Raw genomic sequence first — 6149 nt, forward strand, 5'->3', positions numbered from 1 at the left:
AAAGGAAGAGAAAGGAAGAGAAAGGAAGAGAAAGGAAGAGAAAGGAAAGGAAAGAAAGGAAAGAAAGGAAAGAAAAGAAAAAAGAAAAGAAAGAGAGATGAAGAAAGAAAAAGGAAGAGAAAAAGAAACGCAACCGTAGTCCTACGGTTCTTTCCTTCTCTTTACCATCTTTCCTTTCAAAAAATAAAACAAAATATTTCAGTGCAATATCTGTGAATTTTCTGATCCTTAGAAATGTTGACAGAAAAAAACCACCTCTGCCATCAGTAGAGACCACGACCTCAAATATGACTAGAGACTGTGGCAAAATAGAAATCTTTTTCTCTACACAGTTATAATGTATAAGACAACAACTGAAGTCATTGGCATGCGTCTAAACAAAAAAGATACAGTCAAGCTGTCTTGAGTCTGAAAATTTGTGATTGCTCGAAGCAACACCTAAAAATCAGCTCTGCTCCAGCAATGCACATTTAGTACTTGGTACATCAGAGAAGAACTGGCATGCTTTCAAATACTTACTTGTCCCTGCACAGCCTCCTTGTTTCTCATGTTTTCAAAGGCTGTGGCCGCTCATCTGCGTGCAGCTGCTATTGTCTGATTTGTTCCAGCTTTAAGCTTCAATTTTTGCACTTCTGCTCACAGTCCGTACTCTTGGTGGAAGGCACTTCTCTCAAAATGGTGAAGATTACTCATGAGTGCATAAGTAGAGTTGGTGGAAGAACTGTTGAGCTGGAAAAAAAAAAAATAAATAAATAAAAAAAAAAACAACAACACTAAACTGCACAAAGGAGAAAACATGATCTTTTAAAATGGTCCTGTGACTTCAAAAATATGTCAGCTATAAACACAGTGGAATAAAATTAACTGTGAAGCTTTGGCACGAATAAATATGAACCATGCTCACAAATGACCTCAGCAAGCCCAGACACACAAACTGTGGGTTCAGCTTACCTAGGAGAGTAGAGAATTGTTTTAGAAGATATATTGGTATTCGTTAAGGAACCATGAATGCAGTCACTAACTCAGAAACAACACATTTTAAGGCAAAAAGCTGCCAAGATTACATAAAATTAACACTGTCCATTTTAACTGTCCATCATGACTGTCTTAAATAAAAGGTCTAGTATCTCAAGAGCTGCTGTGCTACAAAAACTCATTCCTGTTAAAAAGGGGTCTTTAAGGGAGTCCTCAGTTTCTGTTTTTCTAAAGCAGTATGTGCACACAATCTGGTCACTGTTGGTGCAAACATCTCTTCCTCCGCAGCTTCTGCCACGTGAATCTGTATGTTTGTATCTCATCCAAGCCAAGCATTTATGCATAATTTTAGAATTACATCCTTTCTTTCCTTCTTTCTTTTAAATAATTTCTCATTTATCTTGGTAATCTCTTAACTAACTTATTTACAGTTTAAAACATTAACTTTAAATAAAATACTGCAGGACAGGTTTTTGCTAATGAAGTTTACTGCAGTTTACCAAAATCAGTAGATAATAATCTTGACTTAAATGAGTTCTGCATTAAGCTTTCTGCCCTGTAAAAGCCATGATTCATTTAGGATCTTCTTGAAGGCCTTCTAAAGCCTATAGGGGATATGGTCTGTTATGTATGTAAACAGAGGGCACTCATCAGTTTTCAGCTACCATGACTGGGAGTAAAATCCATCTATCAGCTATTTCAGTTTTGGTACCTTTGAGGGCACAGTCATGAAAAATCATAGAACATTTTCAGGGTTTTCATAAAGCAAGTTAGTAAGAGACGTGAAATCATCAAATGTGCCTCTATCAGTGGATGGATTCCATCAGTGACTCCTACTGACATCAAACCAGATCCTAAGTAAGAAAACTCTTGGTTGACAGCTTTCAAGAAAAACATTTAAAGGTGCCAAGTGTCAAACAACCACTAAAGATATATTAGCTCCTGCTTAAATCTTTTACACAATCACACGCCTTTTTTCTTACTAGCAGAACGCAGGGCAAAAATAGCCTTGGCTGAAACACGAAGCTGCTAATCTCTGAGAAAAGCCAGCACCTCCTCTTCAGGACTAAGACTGTTGCTGGGATGATAAAGGAAGCTTCCCCTACTCACACACTGCAGATACAGCAAAGGCTTCTCTTATCACAGTAATGCAACCCTTTCTGCAGCAATATATCCACTCATTTTTTAAAGTTAATTTCCATATAATCAAAAATAGATTTGGTATCACAAAATTAGTTTTTCTAATAATACATACAAAAGATCAAGAAAAAATAGATCAAAACTTGGTAAGCATTTTTTTTTTTTTTAATGGATTCAAGTTACAAAGATTTTATTGGAAGAAATGTATGCTTCCAGACTGAAAACTTAATAGCAGCAAATCAGCATACTGGTTGGTATTAAAGAGAAACCCTGAAACGTAATTCCAGACAAACACATGCAGTGTGTTTTCTCCAGGTTTTTTCCAAAATAGTCAAACTGGAGTTTAAAGAGTTCTGAAGACTGATGAGAAAGTAATAGTAGTATTTTGTACCAGAGGTGGAGAATTAGCTAGTATGGTTCAAGTTTTTTCAGACAGATGTAAGAGAGTCTAAATTTACAGATGCACATTGTTAGTTAATTAGGTAGGGAAAACAACACCCTGTATTGTCAAACATTCAAAAAAAATGTATTTGACACCATGAAAGTGGGTGACACAATGATAAATTGAATTTAATTTAGAAAAGAAAATCTATAATAGGTCAAAGATTTTATTATTATTATTATTATTATTATTATTATTATTATTTTCCATTTAAGGTAGATGAAGCACCACAGACTGTGAAAGAGACAATTCAAAGATATGTTGGAACTAGAGCAATATTTTATACTGGAGCATCAAGGATGCTTCAGTATCAAGGGCACCAAAAATATCAGCTTTCATTATGCCATTTGTTAGGAAAAATTCTTCAGAAGCAGCACATAAATGAGACAGAGTCTGATCTGGATAGGCTGGACCGATGGGCTGAGGCCAACGGTATGAAGTTCAACAAGGCCAAGTGCTGGGTCCTGCACCTGGGGCACAACCACCCCAAACAGAGCTACAGGCTGGGAGATGTGTGGTTAGAAAGCTGCCTGGCAGAGAAGGACCTGGGAGTGTTGGTTGACAGTCGGCTGAATATGAGCCAGCAGTGTGCTCAGGCGGCCAAGAAAGCCAGCAGCATCCTGGCTTGCATAAGAAACAGCGTGGCCAGCAGGTCCAGGGAAGTGATTGTCCCCCTGTACTCGGCTCTGGTGAGGCCGCACCTCGAGTACTGCGTTCAGTTTTGGGCCCCTCGCTACAAGAAGGACACGGAGGTGCTCGAGCGAGTCCAGAGAAGGGCAACGAAGCTGGTGAAGGGTCTGGAGAAAAAGGCTTAGGAGGAGCGGCTGAGGGAGCTGGGACTGTTTAGCCTGGAGAAGGTGGTGACCTTATCGCACTCCGCAGATACCTGAAAGGAGGCTGTAGCGAGGTGACGGGTTGGTCTATTCTCCCACGTGCCTGGTGACAGGACGAGGGGGAATGGGCTAAAGTTGCGCCAGGGGAGGTTTAGGCTGGATGTTAGGAAGAACTTCTTTACTGAACGGGTTGTTAGTCACTGGAATAGGCTGCCCAGGGAAGTGGTGGAGTCACCATCCCTGGAGGTCTTTAAAAGACGTTTAGATGTAGAGCTTAGGGATATGGTTTAGTGGAAGATTTGTTAGCATTAGGTCAGAGGTTGGACTCGGTGATCTTGGAGGTCTCTTCCAACCTAGAAAATTCTGTGATTCTGTGAAATCCACCATATTAACAAAGCTGTGAGTTCAAATTTAAAATTCCTGTTAGTCCACATAAATTCTCTCTCTTTTTGTCAGGGTGGTAGTCTCAGATTTATTCTATGTTAACTATATTATGTATGTACACAACCTTGGAAAACTATTTTGGAATAGATTAAAATAAGAAATAGGATAACCCACTGTGTATACAAACACTTGTGGATTTGTGTCTTCACTCATTTTTTCTTCTCATCTTTACCATCCCCTAAAACAATGTAGGAAACGTAATCAAAATCTACATGAAAACAGGGTGAGCCTACAGAACGAGAGCTGGAAACTACAGTTCCTACAGGATTGTAATTCAAAGTCCTCTGTCCAGGCCTGCTTCCCTCTTAATGTCCCTTGACTACAAAGGATTTAAGGAGAAAATAAGAAACTCAGCTAATGGATTTCTTGGCACACCACATTTGTTTTTCCAGAGTAGCATAATTTTACATTTACATTTCATTAATAAGTTTTACCCTCAGGGTTCGATTCTAATTAATTAAATGTGAAAAAAAGGCCAGGTGACTTTCACCCTTACAACTGTGGCTTGAATTTAATCCTTTAAAAGCAAGCATAAACACCAGGCCTAGAATATAATTTTCCTATCAGAAAAAGCTAAACTCAACACAATAGCCCCCAGCTGAAATAACCCTGGAAGTACAAAGTGACATTTGAATCTCAGTTCAACTACATGTATGCGTAAGCAGTCTTACAATTTTTCTGCTTTTTAATTTCTGTATATTTTTTAAAAATCTTTGCCTTTAGAAGCATAGCAAGTCTCCAGGACAACAAGCTTTGAATATTTGGTTTTCTGTGAAGATTTTCATCCATGACAAAAGCATTCATAAAGTACAGTGATAATTCATAGTTAAACAGTTGCAGTTCTTTCCAGTCTTCAACTATAAAATGGTAATACGAAAGTTTTCCACTACATACTCCTAGGCGTGTATTGATCCTTTTCAAAAGGAATGGCAAAACTACAATTGTTTCTTCTCATGAGACTGTGCTTTGGCAGCATCCTTAGCAGGTATCAAACTTATTGTAGGAGCTACTGACAGCAATTATCAATATGTGCAACAATAACTGCAAAATAGAGCTTGCCAAGAAACTTCACTCTACAGAAGGCTTTGATGTTTGCAATGCTTGTGTTCGCAAATTAGGTTGCACAGCAGCTGCAGAAATCTTTCAAAAAAAAACAGTAAATTGTGGTCTTCTATGGGAATGTTTGGCAAATGACAGATTGTGAAGAACTTTATGGGAATGTTTGGCAAACGACAGATTGTGAAGAACTTTATAATCACTAAACAATCCTTTGGATCTGTGTGCAGCTATATATGAAATATTTCAACTCCTGGGTTTAAGAACTGTGGGAGAATGGTGGGGAAACTGTTGTAACCAATTGGCTACAATGATTTATTAACCTCTAACTGTATGGACAAGAAGGCCTCACTTTCCTCTGTTTTTGATGGAAAAGCTGTGAACTACTTAGACACGCTCACTTTCCCAGGAGGACCCATCTACCGAAATATACGAAATATATTTCAGGAAATATAAGAAAGGAGATCTTTAATCGGGTAGCCTGAGGCCCTGACTGGAACCCAGCCCCTGGTCAAAGTGAAACCAGGGGCAGACAGGCAGCTGCTTCAGAATCGAAATGCAGCAATGAGTGAAAAAGAAGAAATTTTAGTATCACTGTATAAAACAATCTCAAATAAAGTTTGCTTAGAAGTTGTTACCCTTGCCTCTGTAACCACCTTAATTTATGTATGTTGCAGTTCCACTGAACTGGGGTCAGGTGAGCAGTTTGGTTTCTGCTTTCCCGGTGGCTAATCTTTCTTTCATGGCTTTGGGCTAAAAGACTGGCAAACATTTTAAATTTAGAAGCAGAATGCAGCAGATTAGGAGAGACTTGAGCCTGGTGGACAAAGGACAGAGAGACAGCTGAAGGCATGTGGATGGGCAACCCTCAGAAGGAACAATCATCAGAAAGGCAAGAAAATTAGTAGAAGACCTCAGTCTACAGTGTGCAAGTAACTTGAGGTGGTTCCACAAGAAGCAACAAGTATTTCCACTTCTAGGAAGCCTCACATGAAAGTGGAACATGTTCAGCTACTGCACACATAATGAAATCCTACAGCTAGTGCACACATAATGAAAGCCTACAGGAATCATGAGAACATAACAGTAATAGTGAGCGTAGGAACTGATTGTTCTGTAAAGGTAGGCATTAACATAAACAATAAAACAGTAACATGCTAGTGAGATTTTATATTCTTTTTCATCACTCCCTTCTGGTCTCTAAAGCACTAGCAAGTGACTTCATTCCATAAACTGCTGAACTTATTGCCAGCTGTGAG

At 38.8% G+C, this 6149-nt stretch overlaps 1 long non-coding RNA gene across 3 annotated transcripts in view; it reads right to left on the bottom strand.

Annotated features, from left to right (window-relative positions):
* The window catches only part of LOC118166843, a 32031-nt gene extending 26167 nt beyond the window's left edge, over positions 1-5864 (bottom strand). The window contains exons 1-4 of one of the 3 annotated variants that reach the window (XR_004750750.1): positions 5547-5864; positions 3949-4012; positions 905-951; positions 520-729 (exon numbers count right to left, since the gene is read on the bottom strand). This is a non-coding gene — a long non-coding RNA (uncharacterized LOC118166843). Of the gene's footprint in view, positions 1-519; positions 730-904; positions 1086-3948; positions 4013-5546 lie in introns of those variants that run through there. The other 2 variants (XR_004750749.1, XR_004750751.1) reach the window with 2 other exon arrangements.
* Between the last annotated feature and the right edge of the window lie 285 nt (positions 5865-6149).

The sequence above is a fragment of the Oxyura jamaicensis genome, chromosome 4, assembly GCF_011077185.1.
Source record: "Oxyura jamaicensis isolate SHBP4307 breed ruddy duck chromosome 4, BPBGC_Ojam_1.0, whole genome shotgun sequence".
NCBI lineage: Eukaryota > Metazoa > Chordata > Aves > Anseriformes > Anatidae > Oxyura > Oxyura jamaicensis.